The following is an 18,246-nucleotide window of genomic DNA, read 5'->3' as shown; positions in this document are numbered from 1 at the left end:
AAGTCTGTTTCAAGAAGGGGGAGACATTATCAGAATGTATCTGAATACTAAGATTCTGCAGGTCAGAATTTACTTTTTAATGTTGCTACTGAGAGATGTATCTGAGCTCATCTATTGCAGAAATTTCTTTCCTTTTTTAACAGAGAAATCGTGCATTAATTACCCTTGGTGCTCTTGCCTGCTGTTTCAGAAAACAGGTAAGAGAGAATAGGTTCTTTTTTGACTTATTACTTCAGCAATGAGTTGTAAAATAGTGAAAGATTGCCATCTGGTGGGAAAGCTGGAAGCTTACAGCACAGTTACAATGATCCCAGAGAACTAACCTTAAAAGTCACTCATTTCTTGGTGGGCCAAGTTCGCCACTCAAGAATGATTGCACTACAGAGCAGCTCATATTTCTGGTGCTTAAAGATGCAGCTAGTTGTGTAGTTATACAAATCTCTCACTTATGAAAATCTGCCACCTATGAAAATCTCCTAATTTTAAGCACCCAGGCTGGTATTTTCAAAATTGCCTAACTAAACTTCCATGTGCTTAAAAATAATATCCCCGATAGAAGTGGGAAATGGGAGTTTGAGAGGGGGAGAAGGAAATCCCTCTATTGAATGAACAAGGTGCAAGTATTAATCTTGGGGTGAGTGAGGTTTTTTTGGCTACTGGTATTTTTTTTTCTCTTTCAGGTCATTTAAATTACAGGGTCAATTGGGTGTGTGTATCTGGGGACTGCTTGAGATTTTGTTCCCAGGCTAATCCCTGAACATCTTTGATCACTCTCAATTAGCCTTGTGATCACTCTTCCACTATGAGATTAAAAGGGAGGAGGCATGGTTGATCTAGGAGAAAAGGCCTTAAAAGCCAGAAGCTAAACCACCAAGGGGAACTAGCAAATGGGGGCGTTTGAGAGGGAAATTGTGGGAGGGAGACATAATATAATTTCTATGAAGAGGAAGGGATATATTGCCTGGGCCAATGCTGATCCTGTCTCCTCTTCTGTCTCTATCCAAATAGTGAATTTAGATATTGAAATCTCTGCCCAGATCCTGGTGTGGATTTTCAGACACAGTAGCTTGCATTTCCAATTCACAGAAAGCAAAGCTAGGGTAACTAGCCAGTGTGAAAGTGGCCTGTTGCTGGAATCTGCCAAGAAGTAGGTAGGAGAGCTAAAGAAAGAGGTGGCTAGGCTGAGAAGCATCCGAGCACATGTGGAATTCCTTTAGAGTAAATTGATGGATTAACACTCATGCCAGAAGGGTGTAATCAATGGCATCCAGGAGGGCTCAGTTTTGTTTAATATCTTTATCAATGATTTAAATTTAAATCTTTTGGGGCTGCCTGGCGGGGGCGGGGCCGTGCATGCGCCATGTGCAAGGATAGGGGCCGTGCATGCGCTGGGCGCTTGGGGCCCAGGGTGCAAGAATGGCTCGGGCCAGCCCTGGTCACTAGGCGGGTGCACATAAATGCCCCGGCAGGCGCCATGGCGCCCGCAGGCACCACATTGGAGATCACTGATTTAGATAATGGCAGAGCATGTACACTTATAAAGTTTATGGATGATACCAAACTGGAAGGGATAAAAAATGCTGTGGGGGACAGGATTATAATTCAAAATGATGTGGACAAACTGAAGAAATGGTCTGAGGTAAAGAGGATGACATTCAATAAGGACAAATGTGAAATACTCCATTTAGGAAGACACCATCAGTTGCATACATACACATTTGGAAATTACTGCCTAAGTATTGAAGAAAGGGATCTGGAGGCTGTAGTGGATCACAAACTACAGATGAATCAGCAGTGTAACACTGTAGCAAAAAAAGCAAACATCAGTCTGGGATATATTAGCAGGAGTGTTGTAAGCAAGACGCAAGAAGTAATTCTTTGGCTACACTCTATGCTGATTAGGCCTCAACTTGAGTATTGTGTCCAATTGTGGGTACCACATCTCAGGAAAGATGTGTACAAATTGGGGAGGGGAGAAAGCCCAGAGAAGAACAACAAAAATGATTAAACATCTAGGCTGTGTCTATACTGGCATGAATTTCTGGAACTGCTTAAAACAGAATAGTTTTCGTTATAAGTATTTCCGGAAAAAGAGCGTCTACATTGGCAGGCTGCTTTTCCGGAAAAGCCCTTTTTCCGGAAAAGCATCTGTGGCCAATGTAGACGCGCTTTTCTGGAAAAGAGCCCCGATTGTCATTTTCACGATCGGGGTTTTTTTCCGGAAAAGACTACTGGGCTGTCTACACTGGCCCTTTTCCGGAACAGTGTTCCGGAATAAGGACTTATGCCCGAGCGGGAGCAGCGTAGCTTTTCCAGAATAGTGGCTGATTTTGTACCGTAGAGCATCGTTGCTTTTCTGGAAATTCAAGGGCCAGTGCAGATAGCTTGCAGCTTATTCCGGAAAAGCGGCTGATTTTCCGGAATAAGTGGCCCAGTGTAGACACAGCCCCCTAGAAAAATGACCTATGAGGGAAGATGAAAATAATTGGATTTGTTTAGTGTGGAAAAGACTGAGAGGAAACACAACAATTTTCAAGTACAAAAAAGTGTGGTACAAAGAGGAGGGAGAAAAATTGTTTTTAACCTCTGATGATAGGATAAGAAGCAATGGGTTTAAACTGGGCCGGGGTAGTTTAGGCTAGACATTAGGAAAAACTTCCTAACTGTCCAGGTGGTTAAACACTGGAATAAATTGCCTAGCGAGGTTGATGAATTTCCATCATTGAAGATTTTTAAAAGAAGGTTAGACAAACACCTGCTAGGGATAATCTAGATCAGCAGTTACTAAACTTTAGCGATCCAAGGACCTCCATTTTGATTTACACTTTTGGGGGACCCACTACTCTGTCTGTGCTCTAAGGTTCCCCCTCACTGTTGCTTTCCCCCACTCTCACTCACATTTACCATTATGGGCAGGGCATTGGGTTGTGGGAGTGGAGTGAGAACTCCATCTATGAGTGCAGGCTCTGGGATACGGCCAAGGATGAGGGGTTTGGGATGCAGGAAAGAGATTGTGGCTGGGAAGTGGGAGGTTGGGGTGTGGGGTGAAGGCTCTGGGATGGAGTTTGGCTATGTGAGGGGACTCTTTGCTGGGGCAGGCTCTTGAGGTATGGGAGAGGGATTCTGGTGCAGGGTCCCAGATGTGTTTATTGTAGCTACTAGCAATCCATGTCCCTGAGGACCTTAGGTGTATGGGTGGCAAGGGAGGCTCTACATGCTGCCCTCCCTTCCAGGTGCCTAACTTGCAGCTCCCATTAGTTGCAATTTCCAGTCCATGGGAGCTGTAGAGACAGCGCTTGGACAGGGGCAGCATGTGGAACCTCCCTGGCTGCACTAGGACCTCCTGGCTGGTTTTTGGGAGTCATGTGGAACCAGGGCAGTGTCAGCCGATGGTCAGGGCAGTGTGTGTGTGTGTGTGTGTGTGTGTGTGTGTGTGTGTGTGTGTGTGTTACACCCGAGCTCTAAATCTACGTGTACACTTAAGGCAAAGGACCACATCCAAGTACAATTTTTACCCCCTTCTGTGCCTCTTGACTCCAGCGTATCAGGCCATGGCCGGTCCCTCAATTCCTAGAAAAGACGAATATGAGGTGGGCATCCCCGTGGAACCTCGGGAAGCCAATCACCTAACCCGACCAGCAGATAGATGGTAGATTGACGCTCAGAGTGAGTGTGTTGCTGGACCCATCTTTATACCCATAGGGGCCCGTATACTCTTTCTTATCTAAGATGCCAAATTGTGTTGGTCCGTCTTTGTGACGCCAGTTCTTACAAGGGAGTTTCAACTTAATTTACACTTCCAAAAGAGATAACTAAACTGTGAGTACTGGACATTTTTTTACTGGGCGGGAGATTCCTCCCCCCGAATAGTGTGTGTTCGTATCAATATAGGTTTCAGTCAAAGGCACTCCTTGGCAGCCTCTTGGTCAGCAATTGGCGTATCTCTGTTTACAGCCATCCAGGGTCACAGCAGCCAGCATATCCGGGCCTTCTGTTAAGGCTTCAAAGATTATGCTGATTTTACTGCTCTATCTATGCCCTGGGTGCTCCAGGCAAGCAAAAATGGATGTTACGGGCGGGGGGGGGGGGTTTCCTGTCTGGCTACAGGCAGGCAGAGAGCCTGCCTTATCTCTGGGAGAGGGAAGGAGGTAAAAGAGGTAGGGAAGTAGGGGAGGAGTTGATCAATGGGGCCCACAGATTCCTTGGAGTTCCTTAGTGGACCTCCAGAGGCCATAAATCCGTTTGACAAATGTTAGTGTAGATAATTCTGCCATCAATGCAGGGGACTTGACTGGTGACTGCTCAAGGTGCCTTTCCAGTCCTATGATTCCATGAATTTATTTTCCTTGCAGAAAAATTGATTCATGTGCCCATCCTGGGCAGTGGTCCCAGGAGGAGGTACACATTGGGTTCAGGTATTGGAAGCAGACAAGGAAGTAGCAAATCACCTCTTCAGGGGGTGGAGATTTGCTCTCTCCCTCTCCTGCTCACTACCACAATCGGCCAGGAGCCAGGGAGGGGCAGGACTGGCAACTAGCTGATTGGTGGTTCCAACCATGTTCTGGGCTCCTGCTACAAGACCTGGCTGGGCTGTGGGGGGGATGGAATTTCTTCTTTTTATGCATGTGCCATTTATGGAGCCAGGGCTAGGTCAGACCCACCACCAGGATCCTCTCCCTGCTGAAAGCAGCTCTGCATCCACTGTTACTTACTGCCCCTCACTCCCCAGGTGCAGGGGAGAGAAGACATTGTATGGGCACCTGTCTCCTAGCACCTATCCCCCCGACATCCAGTCTCCTCTCCTCCTGATTCACATCCTTCTGCATGCAGTCCACACCCCTACAAGAAAGCTATTCCCCACTGAGCCCCAACACTCAAACCCCCACTCTGACAAACTCCATGCCCTCTGTTCGGATCACCCTGCCTGGAACATAAGAACATAAGAATGGCCATACTGGGTCAGACCAATGGTCCATCAAACCCAATATCCTGTCTGCCAACAGTGGCCAATACCAGATGCCTCAGAGGAAGTGATCACAACAGGTAATCCTCAGGTGATCCCTCCCCTGTCATCCACCTCCAGAGAAACAGAGGCTAGAGTCAACATTCCTATCCATACTGGTTAATGGACCTAACCTCCATGAATCTATTTCGCTCCTATTTGAACTCTCCAAGTCCTAGCTTTTACCACATCCTCTGGCAAGGAGTTCTACAGGTTGACTATGTGCTGAGTGAAGAAAAACTTTTGTTTGTTTTAATTGCCTATTAATTTCATTTGGTGATCCCTAGTTATTATATTGTGGGAATAAGTAAATAACACTTCCTTATTTACTTTTTCCACACCAGTCATGATTTTCTAGACCTTTATCATATCACCTTTAGTCTTTTCTTTTTTAAGCTGAAAAGTTCAAGTCTTTTTACTCTCTCTTCAAATGAGACCCATTCCAAATTCCTAATAATTTTTGTTGTCCTTTTTTGAATCTTTTCCAATGCCAATATATCTTTTTTTAAATGAGATGACCACATCTGTACACAGTATTCAAGATGTGGGTGTACCATGGTTTTATATAGAGATATTTTTTGTCTATTCTCTATCCTTTTTAAATTTATTCCTAACATTCCATTTGCTTTTTTGACTGCAACAACATACTGAGTGGATGTTTTCAGAGAACTATCCACAATGATTCCAAGATCTCTCTCTTGTAGCTAAATTAGTCCCCATCATATTGTACATATAGATGGGATTATTTTTTCCAGTATGCATTAGTTTAGATTTATCAACATTAAATTTAATGTTGCCCAATCATTTAGTTTGTTGAAATCTTTCTGAAGCTCTTCACAGTCTGCTTTAGTCTTAGCTATCTCGAGCAGTTTGGTATCATCTGCAAATTTTGCCACCCCTTTCTCGAAATCATTTATAAATAAGTTGAATATGATTGTTCCCAGGACAGACTGTTGGGGGACCCCACTATTTACCTCTCTCCATTCAGATAACTCCATTCAGATAATCATTTATTCCTACCCTTTGTTTTCTGTCTTTTAATCAATTATCAACTCATGAAAGGACCTTTCCTCTTATCCATGATAACTTACTTTGCTTAAGAGCTTTGGTGAGGGACCTTGTCAAAGGTTTTCTGGAAATCTAAGTATGCTATATACACTGGATCCTCCTTGTCCACATGTTTGTTGACCCCCCGCAAAGAACTCTAGCAGATTAGTAAGGCATGATTTGCCTTTACAGAAACCTTGTTGACTTTCCCCCAACAAATTATGTTAATCTATGTGTATAGCATTTTTATTCTTTTCATATAGTTTAAAGTTATTTGCCCAGTACTGACATTAGACTTACCGGTCTGTAATTGCCAGGATCACCTCTAGAGCCCTTTTAAAATATTAACGTCACATTAGTTATCTTCCAATCATTAGGTACAGAACCACAGTTAATAGTTTCACAATTTCCCATATGAGTTCTTTCAGAACTCTTGGGTGAATGTCTTCTGGTCCCCGTGACTTGTTACTGTTAAGTTTATCAATTTGTTCTAAAACTTCCTCTAATGACACCTCAAGCTGGGACAATTCCTCAGATTTGTCACCTAAAAAGAATGGCTCAGCCTTGGGAATCTTCCCAATATCTCAGCTGTGAAGACTGAAGCAAAGAATTCATTCAGCTTCTCTGCAGTGATTTTATCATTTTTGAGTGCTCCTTTAGCAAGTTGATTGTCCAAGGGCCCCACTGGTTGTTTAGCTAGCTTCCTGCTTCTGATGTATTTAAAAACATTTTACTTTTTGAGTTTTTGGCTAGCTGTTCTTCAAACTCCTTTTTGGCTTTTCTTCTCATATTTTTACACTTAATTTGACAAAATTTATGCTCTTTTCTATTTTCCTCACTAGGATTTGACTTCCGCTTTTTAAAATATGTCTTTTTATCTCTCACTGCTTCTTTTACTTGGTTGTTAAGCCATGGTAGCACTTTTTTGGGTTTTCTTACTATGTTTTTTAATTTGGGGTATACATTTAGTTGGGCCTCTATTATGGTGTCTTTGAAAAGTTTCCATGCAGCTTGCAGAGGTTTTACTTTTGTCACAGTACCTTTTAATGTCTGTTTAACTATCTTCCTAATTTTTCTATAGTTCTCCTTTCTGAAATTAAATGCCACAGGGTGTGTCTAGACTACATGGCTCCATCGACGGAGTCATGTAAAGTAGTTTTCTCGACATAGTCAATGAAGCAGGGATTTAAATAATCCCTGCTTCATTAAAATAAAAATGGCTGCCACACTGTGCCAACAATCAGCTGATTTGGCACAGCACGGCAGTCTAGACGTGACGTGGTCGACAAAGGCTTCCCTTATTGACCGCACTGCGTCTAGACTGCCGCGCTGTGCCAGATCAGCTGATTGTCGGCACAGTGCGGTGGCCATTTTTATTTTAATGAAGCAGGGATTATTTAAATCCCCGCTTCAGTGACTATGTCGAGTAAACTATTTTACATGGCTCCATCAATGGAGCTATGTAGTCTAGACACACCCACAGTGTTGGGCTGATGAGGTGTTTTCCCTACCACAGGGATGTTAAATTTTATTACGTTATGGTCACTATTTCCAAGTGCTCCAGCTACATTTACCTCTTGAACCAGATCCTGCACTCCACTTAGGTCTAAATCAATAATAGCCTCTCACCTTGTGGGTTCCAGAATCAGCTGCTCCAAGAATCAGTAATTTAAGGTATCAAGAAATTTTATCTCTGTCTCACATCCTGAGGTGACATGCACCCAGAAATCCCCCACTATTATTGAGTCTTTTATTTTGATAGCCTCTCTAATCTCCCTTAGCATTTCATAGTCACTATCACTGTCCTAATCAGGTGGTTGATAATATATCTGTACTGCTATGTTCTTATTATAGAAGCATGGAATTACTATCCATAGAGATTCTATAGAACATTTAGCCTAATTTAAGATTTTTACTTCATTTGCTTCTACATTCTCTTTCATGTATAGTGCCACTCCCTCCCCCTCCTCCCCCATACCCAGCACAACCTGTTCTATCCTTCCAATGTATTTTGTACCCTGGTATGACTGTGTCCCATTGATCGTCCTCATTCCATCAAGTTTCTGTGATGCCTAGTATATCAATATACTCCTTTAAAACTAGGTACTCAAGTTCACCCATTTTATTATTTAGACTTTTGTGTATAAGCACTTTAAAAATTTGTCACTGTTAATCTGTCTGCTATTTCCTGATGTGTTAGACTCTTTTTCATTTCAATGTGTCTCATCTGATCTGATCCATACTTCCATCCTCTCCTCCTGACTAGAACATAGAGCAACTCTATTAACAGACCCTCCTCTAAGGCTATGTCTACACTACACTGTTCTTCCGGAAAAAGCTACACAAATTGCAAACCACATTTTGGGTAGCTTTTTCTGCTTCTTTTTTCATAAGAGGCTTTTCTGACACTACACTGGGCCAAATGTTGAAAAAAAAAATTGTTTTCAGAACATCCCTTCTTCCTCACAAAACGAAGTTTACAGGGATGCCGAAAAAGCATGTCTGCTCTTCCAAAAAAAATGTTGGAAGAGCAGATGTATTCCCTGCATGCAGCAGAGTTTTTCTGGGATACCAGAGGTATCCCAGAAAAATTCTGGAGTGTAGAGATAGCCTAAGAGATATCTCTGTCCAATCCATGTGATCCTCCGCACCTGTTGACTTTCCCCCAGCCCTTTGTTTAAAAACTGCTATACAACTTTTTTAATGTTAAATGCCAGCAGTCTGGTTCCATTTTCGTTTAGGTGGAGCCCATCATTCCTGTATAGGCTCAGGAAGTTTCCCTAGTTCCTAATAAATCTAAACCCTTCCTCTCTACACTATCATCTCATGCACACATTGAGACTCTGAAGCTCTGCCTACTTCTTGATCTAGTGTGTAGAACTGGAAGCATTTTAGAGAATGCTACCATAGAGGTCCTGGATTTCAATCTCTTTCATAGCAACTTAAATTTGCCCTCCAGAACCTCTCTCCTACTCTTGCTTACGTCATTGGTACCTACATGTACCACAACCACAGGCTCCTTCCCAGCACGACACATAAGTCTAAATAAATGTCTTGAGAAATCCACAACCTTCACACCAGGCCGGCAAGTCACCATACAGTTTTCTGAGTCATCACAAACCCTGTTATCTATGGGTATGTCTACACTACCCCGCTAGTTCGAACTAGAGGGGTAATGTAGGCATACCGCAATTGCAAATGAAGCCCGGGATTTGAATTTCCCGGGCTTCATTTGCATAAGTGGGGAGCTGCCATTTTTAAAACCCCGCTGGTTCGAACCCCATGCAGCGTGGCTACACGGGGCACGAACTAGGTAGTTCGAACTAGGCTTCCTAGTTCGAACTACCGTTACTCCTCATTTCACGAGGAGTAACGGTAGTTCGAACTAGGAAGCCTAGTTCGAACTACCTAGTTCGTGCCCCGTGTAGCCGCGCTGCACGGGGTTCGAACCAGTGGGGTTTTAAAAATGGCGGCTCCCCGCTTATGCAAATGAAGCCCGGGAAATTCAAATCCCGGGCTTCATTTGCAAGTGCGGTATGCCTACATTACCCTCCTAGTTCGAACTAGGAGGGTAGTGTAGACATACCCTATGTTTCTAATGATTGAATCTGCCATTACTAACACCTGCCTTTGTCTAATGACTCCCCTGGAGATGTATTGGGCCACAAAATGCCCCATACCTGGATTCCCATCCCACTGAGCCACAAATAGCTGCACCCAAACCCTCACCATGCAAACCTCACTCCTTCATCACCTAGGCTACGGCTATCCTGTGGCCTTCTTGCGGAAAAGCATATGCAAATGAAGCGTGGAGTGGAATATCGCTGTGCTTCATTTGCATAATTAATGAACAGCTGTTTTGTGCAAAAATGAGAAAGAACAGTTCTTGTGCAAAAGGTTTTTTTTGTACAAAAAATGAGCTGTCTACGCTGCTTGTTTTTGCTCAAAAGTCTTTTGCGCAAAAACAGTTGCTCATTACTTATGCAAATGAAGTGCAGCGATATTCCATGCTGTATTTCATTTGCATATGTTTTTCCACAAGAAGGCTACAGTGTAGCCATAGCCCAAGACTCCACTGCCCCCCTCCGCTGTGCCCCATTAACTCAGAAGCCCAGTGTTGATCCTTAACCACCTTCACCTGCACCTCTCCATTCATCCCATATCTTCTATACCTGAAACAAACTCTCCCTCCCCCAACAAAACCCTATGCATCCAGATCCCCCACACAGCTGGAGTCCCACCAACCCACTCACCTTCAGATTGCTCCACTCAGATCCTATACCAGGATCCTGCCACACTAAGCCCCTCCATATTTGGATCCTGCTAGGCTCAGCTGGCTTGCCCCACACCTAGATCAGGGAACAGGAGTGGGTATGCCCTCTTCATCACTCTAGCATCATATACAGGTGGTAATATGATTAATACAAAATCTGTTTGTCAAAAATACTTTTTTGTTGTCTGTATTGTTACAGACATACTTGCTGAGAGGCATTTTAAAATAAATTATCAAAATAATTGAAGTGATGTGATTATATTGTGTTATTTTGACATATAACATATGCAGAATTTTGTAGAATTTTAAAATATTGTGTGTGGAATTCTTAATTTTTTGGCACAGAATTCCCTTAAGAGTACTAAAGTATATTGCATATCAGGCATCATGAGATACAATAACTGCTTTCTCAAATTTGTAGAGCAAATTCAGTGTTAAAATCAAGAGCTAAAAGATGCTGTAAAGGTCATCCTTACTGGATTTGCTGTGTCTAATTCATTCAAGACAGATGGCTATCCAGACTCTTTTTGAAAAGCTCCAGAAGAAAAACTGCCACAACCTCTCTATGCAGTTTGTTCCATTGACCTATTATTCTTGCAGTTAGCAAGTTTTTCCTGAGATTTAATCTAAATCTGTTATGTCGTAGTTTGAATCCATTGTCTTGTTCTGCCCTCCTGTAGCAAAAGAGAACAATTGTTCTGAATCTTTTTCATAGCAAAATGTTTTAAAACTACGACCATGTCTTCCCTTTAACCTTCCTTTTTAGCCTATGCTCATATGGCTTGCACTCCATCACTTTGACCATCTTTGCCACTCACCTCTAGATCCCTTCCCTTTCTTTACATCCTTTTCATATACTGGTGACCAAAATTGGACTCAGTACTCTTACTGATGTCTAACCAATACCAAATAGAATGGTACTATTCCCTCCCATGATTTGCTTTGTTAATGCAGCCTAAAGTTGCATTTACTTTTTTTTTTGCAATTACATTGCATTGTTGACTCATATTGAGGATGTGATTCACCTCAGTTCCCAGATCCTTCTCTGCAGTGCTGCTGCAAAGCCGGTTTTCTCCCATACGAGGTCAGAACAAATGTACATCTAGCCCAGTAAGCCAGGAATCCTGTCTTCCAACAGTAATAGAGATGTAGCTGTGTTAGTCTGGTCTTGCTGAAACAAAAGACAGAACTATGCAGCACTTTAAAGACTAACAAGATGGTTTATTAGGTGATGAGCTTTCGTGGGCCAGACCCACTTCCTCAGATCCAATTTTCTTCCACAATTTGATCTGAGGAAGTGGTTCTGGCCCATGAAAGCTCATCACCCAATAAAACATCTTGTTAGTCTTTAAAGTGCTACATAGTCCTGTCTTTTGTCTTCCAACAGTGACCAATGCTAGATGGTTCTCCAGAGGGAATTAACAGAACAGGTAATTATCAAGTGATCTATCCCTCTGTTGCCTATTCCTGACCCTGACAAACAGAGGCTAGGGGCACCATCCCTTCCCATCCTAATAGCCATTCATGGAATAATTCTCCATGAATTTATCTACTTCTTTTTTGAAGAACTTCCCCCTGTTAAAGTCTTGGGCTTCACACTGTCCTTGGGCAGGGAGCTCCACTGGTTTACTGTGCATTGTGTGAAGAAATACTTCCTTCTCTTTGTTTTTTAAACCTGCTGCCTATTAATTTCATTTGGTGACTCCCTAGTTCTTATGTTATGGTATTTCATTTTGTTCTTGTATAATTCTGCAACTGTGCATTTGTTTTTTTTTTCTTCCCTACATGTAGCATGTTAATGTATCTTTGTTAAATTTCATTTTGTTGTCTACAGCTCAGTTCTCCAATTTACCAAGATCCCCTTGAATTTTAGCTCTATCACCCCAATTTTAGCTACCCCACATCTGCAAATGTGCCATGTGCAAATGTGATCAATATGTTCTCTATTCCTATATCAAGGTCACTAGAAAAGATGTCAAACAACATCAGATCCAAAACAGATCCCGTGCCCCAGCTGAGACCTCCCTCCAATTTGACATCCTTCCACTAATAGTTACTCTTTGTTTGTGGTTATGTACTCAATTCTGTATCTACTTACTGTTATCTCTGTCCAGACCGCATTTCTCCAGCTTACTTATCAGAATATTCGGTAGGACTGTGTCAAAAGCCTTGCTGAAGCCCAGGTATATTACATAGTAGTCCCCTTATCCACAAACCAGTTAACCTGTCAGAGAAGGAAATCAAGCTGGTTTGACATGATTTGTTCTTAGTTAAGCCATACTGGCTGCTAGTTATCATCCTCCAGGTATTAACAAATTCAGTATTTTATGGATTACTCTAGTAACTTCTCAGGTATTGAAGTTAGATTAACTGGTATATAGTTCCCTTGTTCCTAATTTCCCTCCAATTAAAGATGGGCATGATGTTATCCCTTCTCCAGTCTTCTGAGACCTCTCCTGTCATTTCCTGAAAAATAACTCCTATTACTTATGACAGGCTAGTTCCTTCTTGTTTAAGTTTTCCTTACTCTATTAAAGATACTGTTTGCCATTCAGAACACCATGGACTGGTTCTGGCCTTCTGCGGCATATATAAACTGCTATTTATCTTTGACCTAACTGACCTGTGCTAGCATCAGTATGAATTCCTTTCCTGCTTTACCACCAGGCAGTCTCTCTTCAATCAAACTAGGTTGCAAGGCTTGATTACTATTCCTTAGTGTCCTGCATTTCTCTCACCATGCATCCAGACAGCTTTCCCTCCTTTACAAAAAACACTCAGTTTGTGTGCCATTGCCTGCTGTGATGAAGCTTTATCATTATTTCACAGTCCCTCAAACTCTCCTGGGACTCTAATTCACTTTCTCTCTCCCTTGTTCTGCCTGTAAATTGTATAGACTTTTGCAGTTTGTGTTTCTATTAAGTTTTGGAGCTGTTTACCCCTACTCCTGGCAAGCTAAGACAACACAGAACTATCCTGATTGGGTTGTCTTGGTAATTTACATGTTCTGATTAGGTATGGTGATTACAAATCAGTACTTGAGCATTAATAATAATAAAAACATAAAAATATCTTTAATAAAAATCTCATTAATCTAATTTAAAGCTTACTTGCTATGTCTATTATTTACATAGTAGATGCAAACAGTTTAGTTTTGTCAACTGACAATATATGAGGATCCTTCAGATAAAGACAAGACTTCTATTACTAGGAACAGAAGGACATGGTCTCTTCAATGAGGGTGCATCTACACTGCACCCTTATCTTGAAATAAGCTATGCAATTTGAACTATGTAATAGAGTGCTATTCCAAAATGTCCCTTAATCTTCGTGGAATGAGGTTTACAGGGATGTTGGACTAGCAAGCCCGTTATATTTTGAAATAACAGGCTTTCCCAAAAGACATGGAATAGCTATTTCAGGATACTTCCGGTATCCCAAAATAGTTCTTCAGTGTAGGCATAGTCTGAGACATCAGCTTCTAAATTATGTAGATCCAGATCCTCAAATGATTCCATTAGTGGCAATTATGTACCTAAATACTGTTTGTAAACTGTACAATGTATTTTAAAAACACCTAGGAAACATCAGTTTTACTAAAATTACACATTTGGAGCTGTGCCAAATATCCTTCCGTAACTATATCCACACAATAAATCACTATCAGCACTGTATCAGATTAAATAAGGCATGCACCTTAGAGAGGGCACTGGACCAAGACTCAAGAGACTTCCGTCTATTTCTGGATCTTCTGTTGACCTGCCATAGGAACATAAGTAACACAAGCAAGCAATATTGACATTTGGTGGCACTGTTTCCCTTCCTTCCCTCTGTCAGTCTTGTCTATTTCAATTGTCGGCTAGCAGGGATCACTTATCCACCAGATAGGTCTCAGAAATCTTGAGTAAGGAAAGAGTAAGTAAGGATCAATTACTGTTAAGTGGAAAAGTTCATCTGGATGAGTTCATCACTGTTACCGCCAACACTAGACAATACAGTTTCAGCTTCTCTTTAATACGCAGACTTATATCCATGTTAAATCACACCTCCTATCAGTACAGGTTCAGACCATTTTCTTCTAGCTTTTTTTGGCTACTTTTTCATATATTTATCTCACAAATATGATTATTCTTCATCATTCTTAAAAACGCACAGTTCTACAAAAGTTTAAGCTGTGAAGCATTATCAGAACAGACTCTTAATAATAATAAAATTAAGCTCCTCAGCATGAGATTTTACCAAACACCCAAATGAGTTGGGAACACATTATCAAACATAAGTGTTGACCCCATGGGTGCTCTGTGACTGGTGCACATGTTGAACAACAAAAAAAGTAGGTCATGGATCAGTGCCTTTCCTTTCCTTCAGGGCCTTCTGACCACCGGTGACCTAACCGATCAACTCTTCCTCTGCCTTCCAAGCACTTTCTGCCCACTGCAGTCATCTGTTCAGCAACATTCAGCATGTGCTGGGGTTCGGAGGAGAAGCAGAGGCAGGGCATGATTGGGGAGCTGGGAGAAAGGGTGGGGTGAAGGTGGGAAGAGGAGGGGTGTGGGACTTGAGGGGCAGGGTGGAGTGGGGGTAGAGCACACTCGAGTAATAGAGGAAGTCAGCATCTTTTCAAACTGAGCTTACAAAAATCATCTTCTCAATTTAACATATTAAGTATCTAAATATATTTGGCCTGTTTTTTTCCTGAGGTACTGAGCACCCAAAATCCCATTGACATCAGTGGAAGCTACAAGTTGTCAGCACCTCTAAAAATCAAGCCATTTTTACTGAAATTGCTGAATATGGGAATGAACCCCAGTCATTCAGGAGCATCATTTCTGTTGTGATTCAATGCGCTTCTCTGGAGGGGTGGGGGACAAAAAGAGGGCTGGGGCTGCAGGCCCTGGACACCCGCTCCTCTGGAGGAGAGAGCTGTGCTGGCCAGCCTCAGCATCCAGTTTGTCTGGGGTATGGGGGATGCTCTACTGCATGGCCCTGGCCTGCAGTTTCTTGGGGAGATGAAGGACAGGCCTCTGATGCCTGGCCCCTGGTCTGTGGATCCTCTGGGCTCCCAACCCCCATCCGGCATTATGGCTAAGGGCAAGGGGGACAGGTTTGCAACAAGGGGCTACTTACCTGGGCCCGTGGCTAGCAACATATAGAGTCTTGGCCTTAGCTGGCCAATCTTTCTTGTATGGCTTCCTCCCTCCACGCCCCCTCCTCCCGTCATTACTGCTTATGGAAAAGCAATCCTATTCCAAGCACATCACATTTTTCTGGAATGACCAGACCCTGACCTTGCTGTAAGTTAGGGTAAAAGGAAGCTGCATACCAAATTTGGTGCTTCTAGCTCTTACTGTTTAGGAGGAGTACTTGAACAAATGAACTCACAGATGGATGCACGGATGGACAGACAGACAGATGCACAAACTCTCAGATAAATAAGAGGAATAAGAATTCAATGAAGGATTCATTCTTGATGACTCAACTTTCATCTGTATATTAAGATTTTCTTAATAATTCTGTTTATTTGGACAAGTAGCATGGACAGAGATATTACTATTCATATAGAGGCAGATTCTGAGACCATTACTCCAAGTTTGTAGCCATGTATTCCTTGGATTCTCTCACTAAATTCAATGAAACTATGTGTGGCATATGGAGTAAGGATTTCAGAATCTGTTCCAAGTATTTTTGCATGTCCTATTTGTATTTCCCTTTCCTTCCAATCAATTCATGTTTATATTTCTTAATAGAAAATCTTACATAGTATTCGTCGTGCTTGTGTTATTATATGGATAAGAGGATTTTTTTTTCTTTGTAAGTGTAAATATTGTAGTGTCATCTGAGTTAGGCTCAGAGGACTTGGGCTGCAAAGTTAGAACATAAGAACAGCCATACTAGGTCAGATGAAAGGTCCATCTAGTTCAGTATCCTATCTGCCGATAGTGGCCAATACCAGATGCCCCAAAAGGAGGGAACACAACAGGTAATCCTCATGTGATCCCTCCCCCATCTGCCACTTCCAGGGAAACAGAGGCTAGGAATCCCATTCCTACCAATCCTGGCTAATAGCCAGTGATAGACTTAACCTCCATGAATCTATCTAGCTCTTTTTTGAACTCTGTTAAAATTCTAGCCTTCACTACATCCTCTGGCAGATAGAGCTGTTAAATTAAACTGTTGTTTAATGGCAGTGTAGAAATTTGGATCTAGACTGGAGTCTGGGCTATAGGCTCCAGCCTGAACTCAGAAGTCTATGCTGTTGTTTTATAGTCCATCAGCCTGTGACCCTCGGATCCAAGTCAGCTGGCACGTGCCACCTGCAAGTGTTTGTTTGCAATATAGACAAACCAAGCATCTCCAAGAAGGCAAGAGACAGAAGCAGCCTAGGAAAGTAGCAAGGGTTTTTAAGAAGCATCCCTTAGCTGCCTAAAGGCAGGGTCCCTGAGCTAGAACCTAAAGGGCCTGCGTTCTCATTCCAAATTTGACAGGAATGGAGCTGCATATTCCTCACTGCTAAGGGGCAATGATTACTGAACTTCAAGTTGGAACTGAAGACTTAACCTCAGGTCCCTCTTCTGGAATTTCTTTATGTACCCTGAAGGGAAGCGGCCCACTTGTAGAGATGGGTCTGCAGAAGCAGTAGACTACTATGGGCCTGGAGAATAATGCTGGCAGGAAGTGCCTGGTACAGAATCAATACAGAGAGTTGCCAGCTGATGGAAGGTGAGAGTAGGTAATAGTAATATCAATGTTATTTTTACCAATATCATAATTTAATAAACACAAATTTGACATCCTGAAACCAGTGAATTTCACATATAGCTAATGTAAACAGCTATATGCATTATTACAATCCGTCTCTTTCTCTCTCTTGTTTTACATTAGCTTGAAAGCTCTTGGGAACAAGGGTTGTCTTTTCATACGTAAGTGGTCCATGCTCCAGTGAGACTTCAGTCCTGATTGGGGTTTCTCAGTACTATTGTAATACAATACAAATTAACTGTAGTACTGTATAAGAGCTAGGGGATTATCATTATTTATTAGTAGTAGCATTAAAATAAAATGCCTATTGGGGGATTCTATCCATTTAAAGGCAAAAATAAGACTTTTGAGGAGTGTTTTTATAAGCCCCGGGATACCATCTCTGGCAGAAGTGATTTGGCAGTATCCAGGGAAGAGGATCCTAATTTGTCCTTCATTTGGATGGAAAAATTCTATTAAAGACCCATGAATATACTGTTTATCATGGGTTTGCTGTGCAACTTAAAGACAATACAGCACATGGCATATTCAAAGCAGATTTTTAAAGAGTTTTGTTTCTCAAAAGTTACTGAGAGGGTGAAAGTAGGATGTGATGAAATCCTCACAGGTGTTTGTTCAGCGTTAGTGGTTCCACCAGGTTTTTAAGATGTTGGTGCTTGGTAGATGTGACAATAACTGCACAAATCTGGCACTTAAGTGACTGTATGCCCTTGTATTATCTGAGGAGAGAGAGAGAGAGAGAGAGAGAGAGAGAGAGCGAGCATTTTATATTACGGGATACTTTTCAGGCTTAGGTTGCTAAAATGAAATTGTTCAGTTAATCCTCTCGGACACAGAGCTGTCTACCAGCAATGGAGATAAGGATTTGGGTCCTTATCAGTCCCAAGCAGGATTATCACTTCTAATTTTAACATCAGTCACTCCTTAGTTAGCAATTTTTTAACTGACCGGTTTCACAATTCAGCCTGAGCATGATTATCTCTTTTTCTGCTAATAATCAGGATTTTTTGCTGTAAAGCAAGACCCCAAAGACTACAGAATGGAGTTATCTCCTGTACAGAATGAGGAAGAGCTACCATACTGCTCTTCTGGGATAGGTTCCCTCAATGATGAATGTAAACTCAACTTCAGAATATCTCTAAAAATAAAAATTAGGAGTACTCCA

Source organism: Pelodiscus sinensis, chromosome 2 (genome assembly GCF_052426305.1).
Source record: "Pelodiscus sinensis isolate ZL-2025 chromosome 2, ASM5242630v1, whole genome shotgun sequence".
Lineage (NCBI taxonomy): Eukaryota > Metazoa > Chordata > Testudines > Trionychidae > Pelodiscus > Pelodiscus sinensis.
Note: the sequence above shows the minus strand (reverse complement) of the source record.